At 39.2% G+C, this 21244-nt stretch overlaps 1 protein-coding gene across 1 annotated transcript in view; it reads left to right on the top strand.

The window, feature by feature from the left end:
- Nucleotides 1–17075: 17075 nt before the first annotated feature.
- Nucleotides 17076–21244, top strand: part of large2 (LARGE xylosyl- and glucuronyltransferase 2) — a 136088-nt gene continuing 131919 nt past the window's right edge. Inside the window, exon 1 of the mRNA XM_057347778.1 lies at nt 17076–17099. The gene's annotated coding sequence lies outside the window, so the exon portion shown is untranslated. The remainder of the gene's footprint in view (nt 17100–21244) is intronic.

A 21244-nucleotide genomic window follows, 5' to 3' on the forward strand; every position in this document is an offset into this window, starting at 1 on the left:
TGAACCCGAGGTTTCTCTGGGACTTACGTGTGAACGATCCATCTGGTTTAAGAGACCTTCAGCAATATCCAAGTGTATAATCCATACCGAGAAACAGTGTCTCCCAGCAGAGATACAAACTCGGACAGTTATTTTTAATGCTAAGCCATTGGCTGATGTGAAGTGTGTGTTTGTGCATGTCTAAATGATTGTATACACAAATTAAAAGCCAAACATTCCCGGTGCAGTAATTACTATGAGACAATCGGTTTGTTAGCACATTAAAGTCTTTTAAGCTGACCCATTATTGGTTTAACTTAATAAAGAGAGGCAGTGACTCAAGCAGATGTAGATTGCATTACTTCGACACTGAAATGTTTTCATAGTTTATAGTATGAGACTAAAACTAATGAGCTAATACTGTTGAATTTGTTTCAAATGCCTACTGCATAAAGAATACAGGAAAAAGAAAAAATGATTATGAATCCAGTGCTCCCCCCGCCCACACACACACACACACACACACACACACACACACACACAAACGGCTGAAGAAGTGTTTCAGATATATTGAGTTCCCAAGTACAGTGAGTTATTACTGAAACATTGGGTCCTGTCTGTAATTATTGGAGATTAGGGTGTCTGGTGTTTCCACTGGGTCAGTTGAACTGAATCATTGACCTTCACCTGACAAGAAAAATCTCTTTCTGCCTCGCCACATAAACATTGTTATGTTGGGTCGCTAAACTGTCAAAATGAGGATAATATGACATAATCAGGTCAAATGATTTAGCTCATTTTGATTTGGACAGTTTGTCAAACAACGCACAGTACTTAGTGAAGTCATTTGTCTTGTAAACCACATGAGGAGATTTTTTTTTGGACATCTTTTCTATGAAATGCCTCCATCTGGCTGGTTTATAAAGCAGCATGTGTCCTTCACCACCTACGATACAGTTTCAGACTGTCATTTCAGACTTTCATCACGGAGAGGTGAAACGTAGTTTATTAGTTTATGAATGAACTTTGTGTTTTATCATGTTAAGTGTGTTTTTACCAAGAATTATAAGAACTCTTTCATCATTTACTCACCCTATTGTCATTTCAAACCTGTATGACTTCTGAAAAACTCAAAAGAAGATATTTTGAAGAATATTTTGAAGGATGACTTGTATGGAGGACCGGAAGAGTCGTGTGTAAAGTAATAAAGCATTTCATAGTTTAATAACTAATTTTACAATAAAAATAGGCATTAATACATTTGTTTACAACTTCATTTATTTATCCAAATATAAATCGGCGAAGTCATTCATTATTTAACGTTTTAATGGGCAATAAAAAGTGTGATTATAAAAATGATTAATAAATGAAATATTAATCCATCAATAAATACTTCAAATTAAAAAGGGAATTTGAAAAAACAACATAAAACACTCAATAAGTACATTGTTTTAAAGTGCATTCATTAATTCCTAAATAAATAGTGGAATTTCAAAATGTATTTGAAAATGCGATTTAAAAAGAGGAATAAATAACTGGATTTACAAATTAAACTACTTTAATCAGTCATTTAAAAGGCGATTTCTTTTACCATTTGCATTTCCATTTACACGCTGCCTTTACTTTTGCGAATTGCTATTCGATTAGCTTAGTCATTTAGCTTTTCCTCTTAGCCTCTCCATTTAGCATTTTCCTGACACTTTGGGTCCTTGCATTGGTAAAACGAGGTTAAACAATGCAAATTAGCTATGGCGAGAGAGATGTAACAAGCTCTCTGATTGGCTAGTTCCTTGTAAGTCATGTTCAGAGGTATGTTAGATGAGCAATGGAGAAGAGGATAGTCCTGTCCTGTTCACTGCACGTGTTATCAGCGCGTGCTTTTTCTCTAACAGAAATCATAGAAAAGGAAACGTATTGTTAGAACAGGTTAGAAAATTTACACTGCACGTGGAAGCAGCAGTGCTGCGGTCATTTTGGCACAGAGTCTATTTTTGCTGCACTGCTTACGCGCAGTTAAAGTGACATAAGTTACAGTGCTTATGGCCAAAATGCTTATGGATTCACGCAAAAGTAACAGTTTTACAATTAAAGCATGTAACTGATGTCTGTTGTGTTTTAAACCTCCATTATGACTCTTCCTAAAGTGATGTTTTTTATGAAACCGCAAACACACACCATACAGTAGATGCTACTGTGTACTGTCTATGTGTGAGGGCAGAGCTGGGACTATAGAGTGACCCTGGACATTTTCTCCAAGAGCAGCACACCACACAAACCCTCGCGTTTCGGTTCCCCCGGTCTGCTCATGAGCAGTGGCCCACCGGTGCTGAGGGAAACAACTGCATCATGCTGCCAATCGAAACTGAGCAAATCCTTCTCTTTCATTGCAACAGATAAAATGTGATGATGACTATAATTCACAGTACATGGATAAAATCAGTTGTGTTATCTATATAATCCGGAAAAGCTTTAATTCATGTGTTTTAAACAACATCCGAGCACACTGTTCTAGTGGTACAAGCAGTAAACAACAAACAGGTCTACTTCTACTCGCATCATTTTGCACTTTTTTATGCAGATGCGCGGCCAGGGCATTCAAATATAGAGTAGTAGACACGCCTGAAGAAAAGAAAACTCACAGCGAGTGCGAGCAATGGATGGTGAGCGCTTTGGCAAGTAGAGAAAGCGGCGCATCCTGCATTTTCCACGAGTTTTAGACGTTAATGGCCCGTAAAAAAGACACACCTTCCGCAAGCATTTGTTTTCTAAAAGTTGGTGGGGACATGTACATTTACGTCCTACCTATCCCACCGGCAAATTACGACTATGCTCATCTGACATACCTCAGCACACGACATACAGTACATGGGAATGTTAGTGTAGCAAAGTTCAATGTAGGGAAGGAAGGAGGCGGGAACCAGCATCATTTAAACAATAAGCTTTAATCAAAATAAATAAACAATAACACGGAAGTAAAAGGCCGGCAGCCACCTCACGGTCGACTGCCGGCCACACAAACATAAATAAAACTTAACATTTCCGGGCCCGGTCCTCTCTCCTCGGCAGTCCCGTCGCTCGTCCTCTTATGCTCCCTAGCTCCCCGTGAGGCATGCGGGACCGGTGCGCGTACAGCTGATACTCATTATCACTCACGCCACCGGCCCCGCCTTCCTGCCCCACGGCTCTCGTCCCGCCTTCCTCGCTACAGTTAGTAAAACACATGAAGATGAAAACCGAAGACGAAGATTTGCTCAGCAGAAGAAAATTATTGACAGCGTGATGCAATCATTTCCCCCTCCAACATAAAGCACATCACATGCTGTGTATATTCCATTTCATTTGTTTCTCTGAATGATATATTGAGATGGAGAGTTCGCTTAGATTATTGATAGTGTGATGCAATCGTTTTCACCTCACCAACAGTATGAGTCTCATACAATAACATAAATACAGCAAAAATAGACTCGGTGCCAAAATGACCGCAGCACTGCTGCTTCTACGTGCAGTGTGAATGTTCTAACCTGTTCTAACAATACGTTTCCTTTTCTATGATTTCTGTTAGAGAAAAAGCACGCGCTGATAACACGTGCAGTGAACAGGACAGGACTATCCTCTTCTCCATTGCTCATCTAACATACCTCTGAACATGACTTACAAGGAACTAGCCAATCAGAGAGCTTGTTACATCTTTCTCGCCATAGCTAATTTGCATTGTTTAACCTTGTTTTACCAATGCAAGGACCCAAAGTGTCAGGAAAATGCTAAATGGAGAGGCTAAGAGGAAAAGCTAAATGACTAAGCTAATCGAATAGCAATTCGCAAAAGTAAAGGCAGCGTGTAAATGGAAATGCAAATGGTAAAAGATATCGCCTTTTAAATGACTGATTAAAGTAGTTTAATTTGTAAATCCAGTTATTTATTCCTCTTTTTAAATCGCATTTTCAAATACATTTTGAAATTCCACTATTTATTTAGGAATTAATGAATGCACTTTAAAACAATGTACTTATTGAGTGTTTTATGTTGTTTTTTTTAAATTCCCTTTTTAATTTGAAGTATTTATTGATAGATTAATATTTCATTTATTAATAATTTTTATAATCACACTTTTTATTGCCCATTAAAACGTTAAATAATGAATGACTTTGTCAATTCGCCTATTTATATTTGGATAAATAAATGAAGTTGTAAACAAATGTATTTATACCTATTTTTATTGTAGAATTACTTATTGAACTATGAAATGCTTTATTACTTTACACACGACTCTTCCGGTCCTCCATAGACTTGCACTGGTTTTGTGTTCAATAGAAGTGAATGCGGTCCAGTGCTGTTCGGTTACCAACTTTCTTCAAAATATCTTCTTTTGTGTTCTGCGGAAGAAGGAAAGTCTTAAAGGTTTGAAATGACAACAGGATGAGTAAATGATGATTTTCATTTTTTTGGGAAACTATCACTATATAAGCTTGGTCATAAAGACCTGTTAAATTTGTTCTGGAGACCGGATCCTTAGAATTGATGTTGTGGTGCATTTTTTCCTAGAAGAAATGTCTTACAGGGTTGATAACAAGTCAAAATAAAGATAATGGGCCTCATTTTTGAATGAAATGTTTGCGTAGTGCACCACACATCTCGTGAAAAGAACAGCAATGCTTTCTTTGCTTTTCTTTGCGTCTTTTATTACAAATAGGCAGATGAATACAGGGTGGGATCAATAAATGACCTCGGCCGGGTACAAACTTGATATAGATGAAGTCTAGAAGGATGACGAAGTGTCTAATAAAACAATCAAGTATAAAATTAATTATGCACAGTCCACTTAGATTCCTCCCATATGTTTTCTTATCATTTACAACAGAATGGTGAAATGACAGCTTGCTTGAGAGAACCCACACATGCACACTCACAGTCAGCGAGAGTCTCAGGTGTAAAATCTGCCATCTTCTGCCTGTCTCTCCCCTTGCCCCATCTGTCAGTCAGTTTATTAGTGTAACTTAGCAAGTGGACGATGACTCAAGCCTGTAGACCCTTGTTCCAACACTGCTGTCACTTTCGCCATCTGTCAGTCCAGTCCTATAAGTATGAAGCCTTTGTGCTGTCCAAACTTGTTACGCTTTTGAGCCACGTCCAAACGGTGTGATAAATTTTGGGGATTGTAAAAGGCATTTTGTCATTGGGCTAAATTGACAGTATTGGATTGCTTAGTGAAGGAGTGTCCAATTCTTCTCCTGGAGGATCGCCATCCTGCAGAATTTAACTTCCGCTGTAAACAAATGCAATAACGAAGGTCTTCAGGATTACTTTAAAATGACTTTGTTTGGCGTTGGAGATAAATTGTGCAGGACTTCTAGAAACTCGATGATTTAGCGTGACATGCTCATCCATGAATGATCTCTGTGATGAATCTTATATGAAAATATTGGCAATATCAATGCTATGACTTCTTTGGGTTAGTTTGGTACCAATTTTTTTAATGTACTGTATGAATAAGAATGTCAAACCAGTCTGGGGACTTAAAATGCCCTGTCAACACTTTCAGTCGTGACCAAGGTTTCAGCTAAGCTATATATCCAGTGCTGGAATTGAATCATGTCTTATGGGGTCCCCACCAATTTGGGGAGCATGACAAGTCGCCTAAGAATAGAAACAACAGACTAAATTATTGTAAAAAATTCATTCACAGAATTTACAGTATCTTGTCTGCACAACATTTAGAATTTTCATTAGTATTATTTTTTTTAAACATCTGAAGCACCTGAAGTCTATTTTTAGCTCTTAAGGGGGTCCCTAATGCCTTGAGGGATCCTGGACCCCCCAGGCCCCTCTCATTTCGAAACACAGTTGGAGTTGAGTCCTACCCTGTTATCTCACTGGGAGGGTCATATCATACAATCTTCCAAAAAAAACAGTTGTAGGAGTGCCGAATAAAAATTGTGCTCTGACCCTACGCCCTGTTTTTGTGGGATAGATCAGATACCTTCTCTTCAGGTGTGGACACACCATTGTCTCTAATGGCCCCAAAGTTGCTGAGAAGCAAAATGAAGCTTAATGTCTCATTAGTGGTTAAAAGGCACTTATGATAAGTGCTTGTGTTCTTCGGCAAAAACACGTTATGTAAGGCTTTCTCCTCTAGTGTTCCCTAAGTCTGAAGAGGGTAGGGACCTATTAAAGACACCGCGCACACAAACATTGTACCCTATTCCAAGCTAAATATACGGATTAAGGAGTGTAAATCAGGGCTTGTGGGGATGTTGTAAGCCACCTCTGTTTGTGTGGGTATACTCAAGAAACAGAAAAAGCTCCTTCAATTCAGCTTGGAAGTTTTATTTTTTACAATTATGGGAAATGACTCAAATTCCCTGCAGGAGACCGCAAAGTGAAGGTTATATTTCTCAATGGGTTCACTAATTAAAGCGTTATGTGTTGTCAGCTGAAAGAAAGAGTGGTGGCTGAGCTTTAGGGAAGTGAATGGAGAGAGGGAGAGAGAGAGAGAGAGAGAGAGCGCAGCTGAATAAGGCTCAGGTGAGACCTTCATAGTGCACACGCTGCACTCTGATGAAAGAGAACCTGCTGCAGCACCAATCTGGGCTTGTAATCACTCCGATTTGTTAACTAAATGAATCGTGTCCGCACCGGCATCTCCGGGGAGACATTTTTTATAACGTAAAAACCGAGGCTCTGGCGGGAAAGGTGGGAGACGAACGCAGCAGCTGTCGGATGAGAGAGCGGTGCTGATTTTGGCTCGCTTGAGTAGATTTCTCATTTTTAAATCTGTAAATATTATGGAGGGAAACCGTTGGTCTGTTTATTTTTCATGACCGAGACAAATAAACAACGCCAGAGAAAGTGCTGCATGGCGTTAAAGACACACTCAATATCTAAACCCGAGGAATGGTTATTTAAAATATACTGTCAAATTTAAAGCTCAATGACAGGTACAACAGTTTGTCTTTGTTCACACTGAACACTTGTTTTTTATCTGATCTAATGTTAAGGATTGACTTTTCTGTAAGTAATTTCTATAATTTTGTATAGAGCTTGAGGTAGAGACCCTAAATTTAACAACGGCACTGGTGGGGCGGAAACCTTGTATCTCCATTTTTCATAATTTTGTATTTGTTTCATAAATCATTACTATTGGGCACCCTTTAAGTTTGTTTGTTAGTTTTGCAAATATTTTAAAGTTATAATGTTTCATGAAAGTTCTATTTTAAAGTATATTTTTAGTTTTTATGTCAAATTTAGTTTAATTTTGAACAATTTTGTTATGTGCTTTTGTCATTATTTATTTATTTTTATTTTTTTGTGTTGATATATAGATGGTTTCAAAGCAACAACATAAATAAACGTTACTGCGCGCGTTTGTGGACTGCCGTTAATTTCCACTACGCCTCTCCAATATTTTGAATTTAGACTGCGATACCAAGCTCAACAGCTAGATGTCAGTGTACCAAATGGTTTCTTTAAATGCAACAAAACTACAGGACCCATTCTATTTAATAAAATTAACATTCAACAAAATTCAACAAATTGTTTATTTAATACAATTATTATACAATAACATAATTATATAAATTAATGTTAACATAAATTAAATTAAATATAAATAGTTATATTATTAGACACTAGTCAGACCCATAAACAAACAAAACAAAGTTAACTGCAGTCCAGGCGTGCGCATCTGATTAATTTATTTTAGCTTTAGTTTATTTTTTATTTATTTTTAGATCATGATTTTAGTACCTCAATTTAAAAATAGTTCAGATTATTGCCAAGGCAACTCAATAATTTCTACTTTACATTTATTACATTTAAAAAAAATAGTATTTAGACCAATGTTTTGATGTCTATAAACAGAAATGTTTGTTTGTTTTGACTTGTTTTAATATCCTTGATGTTTAACCAATACGTATTTAAAAAAGCTTGTCAATTTTGACACCACAGTATTTAACTATTTAAATACAGTGTTTTTCCATTTCCATTCCATTTTTCCAATTATCCAGTAACAATATTTTAGATATGATATTTCCACCTGACAGAGATGATAAGAAAAATTGAGTCCGTCCACAACCTGTGTGTCAAATTTAAAGCTGGAATATGTAACTTTTGCAGCTTTGTCGCCATCTCAGTTTAAAACACAAATTTTCAGGTTAGTTTACAAATGTCTTTATGTGGGTTGAGCTCAGATGTCATCAAACTGACTTTTTCTGCAAAACCATACCCGACAGCTCAAATAATAAATCAACATATAAGCTTACTGTCATGAATCGGAGAAGGTAATGAAGCAGTTATGAATAAAGATTTTTTTATGTCCTCAATTATGAAAAAAGTTAGGGATTGCCACTTTAATTTAGTGTATACCATAAGCTGATATCTTATCACAGACTCCTAGCCAGAAGGAAAAAAACGAATACATTACAATACAATAGGTGCCTACGCCTCATCTGTGCTCAACACCTATTATGCAATATAAGAAAAAAACTACTACCTCTATGTCATACATTCACCACAACATCAATTCTGCTGTGATGTCATGGCCTTCAGACACATACAGTGAGACGGTGCTCATTTGTGTGAGACAGCAAGCAGTTTCAATGTCCATGATGGAGACCAGCGAGGTCACAATACGAGGGCTGGATATCTGATTGCCTCGACCGAGAGAGGGTCAGAAAGAGGGCCGGGAGAAAGGCACTAATAGTGGCACTCAGGTTTTGTTGAGCAAATTGCTTTTTGTGTATAGGATGAAAAGAGAGAGGAAGAAAAACTGAAGATGGACGTGCAGCGAGACAGCTAGAGAGGTGAGATCTAGAGAGTTCACTTGAAAAAGCTAGCGTGGAAGGCTTAGTATGCTTGTCAAGTTTTTGTTGTGTCGACATCTGCCTTTAATATAGACAAACCTACACTGTCAGATTGTAAGTGCGTATCTGTGCGCGGTGCGCTTGTGTTTTTGATAGGCTATTTTTTACTCAGGCCTATGAGAGTGCTCATCAGCGATTTATCAGGGATGACCTGCTGAACATTCGGCAGAACACACCACAAAATCTTTTACCGGTTTTTGAGTTTTCTGAAACTTAAATCTGCAAAACCTGTATTAAGAACTGTTAAAAGATGGACTATTGAAACAGAGCAGGATTTACAAGCCTGTTTCTCTTTCACTGATTGTACTGTTTTTGAAGCTGTTGCCACCGATCTGGACGAGCTGACAGAAACTGTAACTTCATATATCAGTTTCTGTGAGGATATGTGCATCCCTACCAAGTCTTATCTAACTTACACCAACGACAAACCGTGGTTCACAGCAAAACTCAGACAGCTCCGTCAGGCCAAAGAAGATGCCTACAGGAAAGGGGACAAAGTCTTGTATAAACAGGCCAAATTCACACTGGAAAAGGAGATCAGAGGGGCAAAGAGGAATTATTCTGACAATTTAAGGAACAAATTCTCTTCCAGTGATCCTGCTTCATTGTGGAAAGGTCTGAAAGATATCACCAGTTACAAGACACCATCCCCCAGCACTTTGGAGAACCAACAACTAGCTGACGACTTGAACAAGTTTTATTGCCGGTTTGAAAAAACACTCCACACCCGCCCTGAACACCTCTCCACACAACCATTCACACCTTCAGCAACCCCCCTCTCTCCCACACCTACAATTCAGATCACTGAAGAAGATGTGCGCCAGGTCTTCAGAAAGAACAAAAGAAGAAAAGCACCAGGCCCAGACGGTGTGTCACCAGCCTGCCTAAAAATATGTGCTGACCAGCTGGCCCCCATCTTCACACAGATCTTCAACAGATCACTGGAGCTGTGCGAAGTCCCCTCATGCTTCAAATGCTCCACCATCATCCCAGTCCCAAAGAAACCCAAAATTACTGGACTTAATGACTACAGACCTGTGGCTCTAACGTCTGTGGCCATGAAATCATTTGAAAGACTGGTTTTGGCCTATCTGAAGGACATCACTGGTCCCTTACTGGACCCCCTGCAGTTTGCCTACAGAGAAAACAGGTCTGTGGATGATGCTGTCAACATGGGACTGCACTTCATCCTTCAGCATCTGGACAGACCAGGGACCTATGCAAGGATCCTGTTTGTGGACTTCAGCTCCGCTTTTAACACCATCATCACGGACACCCTTCAGAATAAACTGGCACAGCTCTCTGTCCCCACCCCTGTCTGTCAGTGGATCAACAGCTTCTTGACAGACAGGCAGCAGTTAGTAAAGCTTGGTAAATTCAAATCCAACACCTGCACCATCAGCACTGGAGCTCCTCAGGGCTGTGTTCTCTCCCCACTACTCTTCTCCCTTTACACGAATGATTGCACATCTAAAGACCCCTCTGTCAAGCTCCTGAAGTTTGCAGATGACACCACACTGATCGGCCTCATTCAGGACGGTGACGAGTCTGCTTACAGACAGGTGGTCAAGGAGCTGGCTCTCTGGTGCAGTCTTAACAACCTGGAGCTTAACACGCTTAAAACTGTTGAGATGATCGTGGACTTCAGGAGAAAGCCCCCTGTTCTTCCCAAACTCACCATCATGAACAGCACTGTGACTGCAGTGGAGTCATTCAGATTCCTGGGCACCACAATTTCTCAGGATCTGAAGTGGGACACTCACATTGACTCTATTGTTAAAAAGGCCCAGCAGAGGCTGTACTTCCTTCGCCAGCTGAGGAAGTTCAACCTGCCACAGGAGTTGTTGAAACTACTCTGCCATCATCGAATCCATCCTCTGCACTTCCATAACTGTCTGGTTCAGCTCAGCTACCAAATCTGATCTCAGAAGACTACGGAGGGTAGTCTGGACTGCTGAGCGTATCATTGGTAAAACCATCCCCACTCTCCAAGAACTGTACTCATCCAGAATGAGCAAAAGGGCTGGTAAAATCACTCTGGACCCCTCACACCCAGCACACTCCCTTTTTGAACTGTTACCGTCTGGTCGACGCTACAGAGCACTGAGCACCAGAACGACCAGACACAGGAACAGTTTCTTCCCTCAGGCAATCCATCTTATGAACACTTGACATTAAACACGGAACACACAACTCTATTTTACATTATTTATTCACCAAATTTGCACATATCAGACCTGTACATACATAATTGTCTATATTGTATATTGTGTTTTTGCTGTTTTGTACATGCACTGTGGAGCTTCTGTCACTATAACAAATTCCTCGTATGTGGAAACATACTTGGCCAATAAAGCTCATTCATTCATTCATTCATTCATGAGAGTAGAGTAAAATCATGGCTGTTTGTCAGATGAGTCTTAGGCTGCTTACAAGCAAATAACAATACATTTCATATATGTATGCAAATTTAATAAATGGTGTATCTTAGCACAAAAACCTGTGTCTTATTCACTAACCACCTGCAGCCCAGTTTAACCTGGAGCTATGTGCATAATCATGTCTATGTAAATGAAGGACTTGTTATTGTTTTTAGCACAAACACAGGTATTTAAATGAGGCTTGTTATGGACTTCTTCACTGAATGTCCATGCTGTTTGTGTGTGTGGAGCAATTAAAGCGGCCTATTGCCGACCATAGCCAGTAAATGTCATTTGATTTAAGAGGTGTTTGATCAAATGATAGAGAGCGGTATTATAACCGGGCATGTATCCAGGCGCTGAGCGCACATTAAGGGTTTTAAAGAGCCTGTTCAGGTTCAGCTCTTTCTTGTTCAAATCAGTTCAGGACATTGCAGATGTTCTTTGTTAATAACTGTAACTCAAATACGTTGTTTACACCAAAGATGACAACAAAACTTTTAAACATTATGTTTTGAAAATTGTGCTGAATTTGGGAGAACAAGGTCCACACGGCAACTGTAACGATAAAGAAGAATGGTATCATTGGGATCACTTTGCATGCTAATATTGTTATAAGAAGCTATCTTTATAGTTATAATTCTTAATCCAGTCCAAACAACATTTCGGTAAATTTCACCCAGTGTGTGATTGGTCAAATGGTCTCATATATTCTAACCGTTATGATAAAATGGATGTCTTTTTAAATTCTGCAGAATTGTTTAGGCAGGCCGAAGATTGAGAAATCATTTCCGGCAGCTTCCGTTTCCTATTCTTTGCATTGACTATCTGCATTCGTGCAGATGTCTAAACGACCATTGTCCAAGAACGTCAATCAAAGACTGTGTTTAGTGTGAATGTTTTACATCCATGTTTGTGTGTGACTTGGCTCACTGACCTCAGATGACCATGTCCACGCCAAGACAACTCGCCGAAGCACTTAAGAAGCAATTTACGCCCATTGTAACAATCAGGAATTTGCTGCCACCATTCATTTAGCAAAGATACAGTTTCCCAGAATTCCCCTGAGCCGACATATGAGACTTTGCTGTAGGGTATTAGCAGAAGTCACCTCTCCCTGGTGGGAAAAACAAATCAGATATAAACCAGATCAGACACTGCAGTTGCTATGTAATCTAATCTACATACTGCTCTTCTCCTTAGTGCATTACTAAGAGCACTACATTTTACACTCCAGAACTTAATAGTCTCTAAGTACTCTTCTTAACCTCTGCACACTCTCCACCCCCCGTACCCCGGTGTATTCCTGCACAAGAATAGCCCTCTGATGTCAGTGTCTGGCTTCAGCAAAGGACGTTTTCACTGACAACTGATATGAAGGATGCTAAAACCAGTCTACAGTCTCTACTTCCCGTAACTTTGAAAGTGATTTAAGACCCATCATAAATAAAATTAACTTATTGTTAGTCATCTGATTGGCCACAAAGCAATGCTTTGGCAGTCACTCTTTAACTGTGCTAGTGAGGTTTGCATGGGCAAAAAAAGGAAGCAGACACCTAGGGGCCACCCAGAACACCTTAGAATCTGTATAGCAACGCCCTGGCAACCACCCACTGGTGGTCTGTTTTGCACAGACATTTATCTCTTACATTTTATAAAAAATTGGTAGTGTAATAACCTCCCAGAATAAACTAGAAACCACCCTCAACACATTAGTAACTCCATAGCAACGCTCTGACAACCACCCACTGGTGATGAGTTTTGCACAGGCAGTTACGTTCTAATGTAGATATTATAAAACTAAACAAAATATTAGGGAAGTAAAACCTGGTGGTCCGTTTTGCACAGGAAGTCACTTCTTACATTTTATAAAACTAAACAAAATAGTTGGGATGTAAAAAACGCCCAGAACACCATAGAAACCACTCACAACATCTAAATCAACTGCATAGCAATACCCTGACAACAATTCACTAATGTTTACTTTAGCACAGGCAGTGACCCTCTACATTTGATAAAACAAAACAAAAATGTGGGGATGTAAAAACCACACAGACTACCATAGAAACCACTCACAGCATCTTAGCAACTGCATAGCAACACCCTGGCAACCAACCACTGGTGGTCCGTTTTGCACAGGAAGTCACCTCTTAAATTTAATAAAACAAAACAAAAAAAGGTGGGTATGTAAAAACCACACAGACTACCATAGAAACCACTCACAGCATCTTAGCAACTGCATAGCAACACCCTGGCAACCATCCACTGGTGGTCCGTTTTGCACAGAAAGTCACCTCTTACATTTCATGAAACAAAACAAAAAAAGTGGGGATGTAAAAAACCGCCAGAACACCATAGGAACCACTCACAAGCATCTTAGCAACTGCATAGCAACACCATGGCAACCACCCACTGGTGGTGAGTTTTGCACAGGAAGTCACCTCTTACATTTTATAAAAGAAAACAAAAAAGTGGTGACGTAAAAAGCACTTAGGTCTGTAGGTTCGGGGTCTTTCTTCTGCTCATCTTAGATACAGCTCGTACCATTAGAGGAACTGTCAGGTTTACCCAAGTGCAGTTTAGGGCTGAGAGGTGCCAGACAGTCTAATCCAAAGAGGCTCAGAAAGACTTCTGGCATTATGCTGCATGGATTTTCGTCAAGGTTTCAAGATGTCAGAATACTATTCACATTCCTTGTACTTAAGCACTCTTCTAAATTCTTCAGGTGCCTTTATGTGTGATGTTGCTGCTCAGATTACTGATACATGATTGTCTTTAGAAGGACGGATTTCAGGATCCAACCAATTGTAATCCATTTCTGTCTTCACTCCAAATGATTTCAGCGGTGCAGATTGTTTGTGTGGAGCTCACTGTGAGATTGAGCTCTCTGCCAATCCTATCATCTCAATCCTTCAATCCTAATTAAAGATCTGTTCGTTTTGGTTCTTTCAAATTCTGTGTGTAATTCTGTGAGTATGTACTCCACTGATGGCAATTTCCTTCTGCCGCTGTCTCGCTGCTAAAGTGCTTTGTTGTTTTGTCTCTGTGCGTGCATGTGTATGCATCCACGGGAATTTGTCGCTTTCAAAAATGTAGTGTTCTTGCAAACCTAAAGATCTGTAGGCAACCTGCCACAGACTTGTCACAAATTAACTGAAATTGTGTGGCAAATCATTTTTTTTTCAGAGGTTGCTGTGGTGTTCTCAAGAGAGCAATCAATGTTTTTTGAAGCAGATGAAACAGAATGTTGGGTCAGGTGGACCTGAAACGGATGTAAACAGATATTGTATGCGTGTTGTGCTACCAGGATGCAGTTCCAGGAACAAATTAGGTTTGAGTTGCCCTTGCTGATATGGAAGAGAGGAGAAGAGGATAAAAATAAGAAGATACATTTTCTAAGTGATGATGCCGACGAGAGGTCAATTGTTTGCCGATACTGAAAACAAAAGTGGCATGCATTACAACACAATCGTGATTAGACGTATGATGATCAAATGAATGTTTGGAACCAAGTGGCAATAATCAAATATCACATATTTCAATTTGCAGGTGTCTATTAAGTCACCATGAAATCAAAATGTACTATTTTTATATTGGTAACACTTTACATTAAGGTACCCTTTATGAAGCATTTATAAATGTGTTCATTAATGATTAATAAGTCATTTACAAATGCATTATGAAGAAGTTATAACTGCATGAATAAAAAGAAGGATTCTAACAAAATAGTTGCCAAATAGTGAGCCATTTTTAACTCGCATGTTATAAATGCTTAATAAATGTATTTATTCATTATTTATTTGACTCGAAAGCAGATTCATTATTATCTTGATGTTGTTTGCAATATAGGCTGTCAGACTGGACACTGTAGGGTGTTATGTTGTTTTTCTTATACCTGCTCATTATTTGGCAGGAATTTCGTTAGAATCCACCTTTTGTTCATGCAGTTATAACTGCTTTATAATGCATTTGTAAATTTTAGATTCAACTTTATTGCCATTGCACATGTACAAGTACAAGGCAACGAAATGTGACCTCTGCATTTAACCCATCCAGAGAGTAGTGAACACACGTACCCCCGGAGCAGTGGGCAGCTATCACTGCAGCGCCCGGGGAGCAAGTGGGGGTAAGGTGCCTTGCTCAAGGGCACCTCAGTTGTTACCCGCCGGCCCTGGGAATCGAACCGGCAACCTTCTGGTCACGAGTCCGACTCTCTAACCATTTTGTAGTGTTTTTATAAATTACTTGTCTGTTTTATTCGTGCCCCCATAATATTTAATCAAAAATGAAGACCCACCACCAAAATGACTTATTTTCCTATAGTTATGAGTCGAGGGTGGGGCTCTCGGGGACTCGTTTCTGCCCCTCCCCTCAAGCAACATGCCGCTAAAAACCTATCTCCGTTTTATTAGCAACGCCTAACTTTTAATTATCCAATCAGTTTCCAATGGACAAAATCAAGTCCCATCTACATTTTTTCCTCATTTCTGAAGCCGTTTCACTGGGATGTACCTCACAGTAGAGAGAAACAGATATTCGCAACTTCCATTCTTGAATATGAACTATAATGCTAATACATATGCTAATACATGATTTTTCCATGTATTTTAGGCGTCCTTGGTTGGTACATTTTGTTTGTGGAGAGAGTTTAAAAGGCACACATCCTTGAATAACAACCGTATGCTGTTTTGGTGTCTATGCCTGCTGTTTGGAGTCTGCGCGTGTTTGTTCCTGAGTGAGCGAGAACTTTGTACACGACTGTGTTTACTCTCTATCTGTCAAACATTGTGTCTGTCTGTCAGGATCCTCTGTAACCCAGCTTGAGTCGTCTGAAACATTTGATAATCTCCCACACGGTTGCGATGTCTTCTTATCATATTTGAGCTGTCTGGAACATATACCTCAGAGAGACTGATCACGTTACTTCAGTTCTAAAACTCTCAAGGTCTAATTCACTTACTCTCTCTCTCTCTGTTGTGAAAACTCCCCACTCTTTCTTTTCTTTGAATTTCGCTCTTTTAGCCGAGGCAGTTTACCTTGTGGAGCAAACATAAAAAGTGAAAATAAGATTACCTGTGAAAAAACAGTCCTAAATTTAAAATAGTTTCACAGAAAATATTTCTAAGCTTTCATGAAGAGAAGACCAATTTACTTTCATTTTAAGGAAAACAGTGTTGTTTCGTAGATCCACAGAAGAACGAACGTTGTGTGAGTTTGAAATAGCATGAGACTGAGTTGGGTGAACTTTTCTTTTAATACAAACACTATTGCCGTGACCTTCCTATGTGTGTATTTATCTGGTTCAGTACTCCTCATTACTCGTAAAATAAACAAATAAACTCTCTCCCGGATTGTCAGCGCTCAGTTCTCGTGCGATGTCCCCTGAAGAAAATGGATCATTAAAATGTCACTTTTTACAACTGACTCATATTTTGTTTTGAATCTCCAATGAGGCACGTACCACAGGGTCCATCACACCGTTTGGCTCCCTCCCCAAGTGATATATTAGAGGATGTGAAACCTACATGGTAAGCTAATAGTAGCGCAGTGGTCCAGACACTATTTTCAGTCGTCTCTATTGAGGAGCCAAAGCTTCTCCAGACTGAATATAGCACCGATGATTCCCATCAAAGGGGCCATTGCTGTCTTAAACGAACTGCTCTTGAAAAGCGCTCAGAATAGAGCCGAAATATGAGGTACTTGTCTCAGGAGAACAGAGTTAACTGTGCCACCAGCCTGTGGGACGTGGCTAAATAAGTAAGAACTCAAGGCAGGTGGCTGAATCTGTAATATGTTTCTGCTCAGAGCTGTGGACACAGATGTTCAGAAGTGGATCTTCACTGTAAGTTCTTTACCAAAGTTTAATCATAGATGCGCAGAGGTGGACGAGACATTGGGGAGGTCCTACAAGAAGAATTCTTGCCTTGAGAAGTCAAATATTTTTGGTATTGTATATGTGGTAAAGTAATTTGTAATGTTTAAAGACTTGTAGTGAGATGTTTTACGGTCAGCTGTGATTTTCTGTGGTACCTCAGGGTTAAATGTGAAAGAAGAGCTGTCAGATCAGTGGTTACTGGGCCAATACCTCAGGCAGCTATTTTCTCTGTAGATAATAGGCTACAAGCTTATATCTGCTTGAAAGACTGAAATCTCAAAACTGTATGGTTGGACTTGATTTTATCCTTTGGGAATGGATTAATTTTGGAAATTGTGAAATGTGGGTGTTCCAGGACTGAATGGTGCCCATCTTAATGAAAGTGACGGATGTAATGGAAAGTTAGCAATTGCAAGCATATCGAGGTTCAGATGTCGATAATATTTTTACAGATACCTTTAAAAATTATGTGATTCAACTAATATTGTGATATTACGTGGGTGAAAAATAACATATTAGCAGTAAATAGCTATATGTGTTAATGTATATCAAGTCTTAAAACATACTAACAACTATGTTAGCACCATACTAGCATCAAGTTTAATCATGCTAGCATTATGTTAACAAGATGCTAATCATGTTAATATCATCTAATCATGTTAGTGTCGTGCTACCCATAAATATATAACTAGATGCCTCATTCAAGCACAGGTGCCCCATTCAAACAGATGCTAATGCGGCATGCATCTAGTTATTTTAAAGATGGCGGACACATCTACATGCCTGGAGCACTTAAATGAGGCATCTAGCTATATATATATTATCATCTTGGAAGCATCATGATAGTTCAATTTAACATCATGCTAATACATGCTCGCATCGCATGTTTAATCATGGTAAATTTGTTAAAACATGTGACAATCATGTTAGCATCTGAGTTTTTTTTCAGATTTTTTTCTATTTTACACCTGATTTTTTTTAAGGGCTTTTTGTCTTTAATACCATAGGACAGTGGAGAGCAGATAGGAAAGCGTTGGATATATGGACAGGGGAGAATGACCAGCAAACGACGCTCGAGATGGTAATTGAACTAGTACTGAGGTAATATAGTGCATTGGCACTATAGGCGCACTAACCACAGGCTATCTGCGCCGACCAGATGGTTTTTATTGTGTCCTGATATAGAAATTTCAATAGAGTTTCCTTACTTTTTCACATGGCTGTTTATATACGTATACATATTTTTTTAGAATAGTGGGTATTGTTGAATTATGCCCAATTACTCCGGAGACATGCATTAAGAAAGTAAACTTAAAGGGTAAGTTTTTCATTCTTAATAGCGGTCTTTTTTGCCTGCCGTATGCTTAAACATATGCGCATACATGTGCTTGTTAAACAACAAAAGTGTTTGTTTGTGTTCTGTCAATGCTGGCTGTGCGTGTGCATTTATGACTTTGTGCTCTGGCATTAGGGTCATTTGGCAGTAATTCAGTAGCAGTCACTAAGATAGAAAGGAACATTGGTGACTCACCGTTGGGAACTGACACACAGCGTCAAAGCGTGTGTGTGTGATGGAAAGAGTATTTTCAAGGCTTGACTGAAGTGTCTGATTGTATTTAGCAGCATAATCATGCATCATATGCATACAGTACATACTGTGACGGTCTGAGCGTTCTTCTCAGAATGACAGATTTTGCACCATCATGGTCAAGGTATTTATGGATGCTGTGGAAGTCACATTCAAATTTGTCCCAGATTAATTCTCTCTCTCTCTCTCTCTGTGTTTTACAGTGCTCTCATGAGGCTTTCTGCTCCGTCATTTTCTCTGTTACCTTTTTAATATTCACACAACACTTTGATGTCTTTCTTTATTTTGCCTCATTTTTCTTCTCTCTGGCTGACTGTGTCTTCTCCCAGTGTGGCTGATTGGAGCTAGTCTGTCTCTGGGCGTGTTTGGTGCGTGTTGGGGTCTGTTCTCCCCTCTGGTGCCGAAAGACCTTTTCAGAGAAATGCACTCTGATGCAGTAGGGTTGTAATGCTGAACACAAACGGCTTGTTTGCATTGTGAAACTTTCTCCGCTGTCATGTTTTTGATATTGTTTCATTTAAATGGGTCACATCAGATTTTTGTTCCTGGAGCATTGCGTAATAAGCGTCAAGGTCAAGGGTTCGATTTCCAAGGAACACACAGCTTGTGATGATTCTGATTTAATAATTTAATAATTGTTGCTATTGTATGTATTTACAGTTATAGCAATATAAGTTAATACACTTACATTTAGGCAAGGCCTTTTCGTCGCTTTAAACTAACACAGTCTCACGGAATTCGTTACATAGTCATGAAAATAAATCTATTGATTCGTATTCATGGACACGAATTTCCTTTTTTCGCGTCACTTAGTGCGACTTTCAATCAATTCAATGTATTTTGATGCAAAGTATCTTTTATATGTATAAATATCTAAATATATATCAACGCAATCTGATGGAAATTGGTACCAATTTTACAAGGTGGCTCATTCATGTGAATACCTAGGAACTCATTTGTATGTTTTATTACGATTTGACTTTGCCCCTGTGATGTTAGGTTAAGGGGTGCGGTTAGGGTGGGCCTTTATCGTTGCTTTGCTAGCTTGTAAAATGTGTGCGTTTTAGCAAAATAAGCCTTTGCGTCTGTGCTTTTAGGGTTTGGGTGGGGTACGAATTCCCCTGATATCAGGTTATAAATGTACTGTATATGAATTGAAAGTCGTGCTGAGTGACACGAAAAAAAGTTGTGCTAAGTGACACGAAAAACGACACGAAAGAACTTTAAAATGTTGTTACTACACTGTAAAAAAACAGAAATAAACTGTAAAATAACAGTTTTTTGTCTGTAAAATTGTTTCCATTAAAAATCTGTAAAACATCATGTTTTTCTACACTGTAGAAAACTGTCTACATGTTTGAGACTGGGTTGGTTGGACAAGGTGACAAGCAAATGCAGAAATATACACAGAACAGAAGGAGGAAAATCCATCAATGGTCGTCTGATTTGCTCTATGATGCATGTTCAGATGTGAGCTCTTCTCACAACACACGAGTTTCACAACATGAGTTTTGTCTTTGCTACTTCAGTAGTCTTTTCATTGGATACTTTTTGGCTTTTACTAGAGTCAAAATAAATCTTTTTTTTTTAACTTTTGATATACTGTCTTAATTCATAAAATATATATTTTGTTAACTTGTAGGACTACATTGGTACATGGCCTTTTCGTACACTACATATACACAAACCAAAAATCAAACAGTTTTGATTTCATGGTGTACAAAATGACACAAACGTCCAAAAGGTACAATAGCAAATTAACAGTCTGTGTAAACACCGTCTTCAGATATAAAATGAATTGCAAGGCATATGTACTGTATTAGTTTCATGTGTTCATGGAACCTCTTTGGAATGCCAACATGCATTAGGTGAAAACCGTTGGACTGACATTTGGAGTTTTGAGTTCTGAAAGTTATCTTGAGCTTTTGAACTGATTTATTTTAATGGATCAAAGGAAATTCATTTATCGAGAGACTGTATGACCCTGTTAACACATACAATTTCACTCTATTGCAGGAGGTTAAGAGAGAATATCTATCTACACAAGCTGGTCACACTTCAGAATAGGGGGCAATTCCCGCTATTAACAAACCATTAACGTCTCGGTTACGTTTGTAACCTCGGTTCCCTGATGGAGGGAACGAGACGTTGTGTCGAACCGACAGATGGGGTTCGTCCCTGAGAACCAATCGTTTCCGACTACTTAGAAAAGGCCAATGAAAATTGGCAAATGAAATTTGCATGCCGGACTCCGCCCCGGGCATCCGGGTATAAAAGGGAGACGGCGTGCATCATTCATTCACCTTAGTTCTGAGGAGCCTGAGACCTCTCACGACTGCTGCAGAGGACAGCACGTGTTGTGGCAAGAGGACACAACGTCTCGTTCCCTCCATCAGGGAACCGAGGTTACAAACCGAGACGTTCCCTTTCTGTCGGTCTCTCGACGTTGTGTCGAACCGACAGATGAGGTTCCAATGGAAAACGCCATAACACTGTGCCCTGTCACAATCTCAACGAAGCGACG

The sequence above is a fragment of the Triplophysa rosa genome, linkage group LG12, assembly GCF_024868665.1.
Source record: "Triplophysa rosa linkage group LG12, Trosa_1v2, whole genome shotgun sequence".
NCBI lineage: Eukaryota > Metazoa > Chordata > Actinopteri > Cypriniformes > Nemacheilidae > Triplophysa > Triplophysa rosa.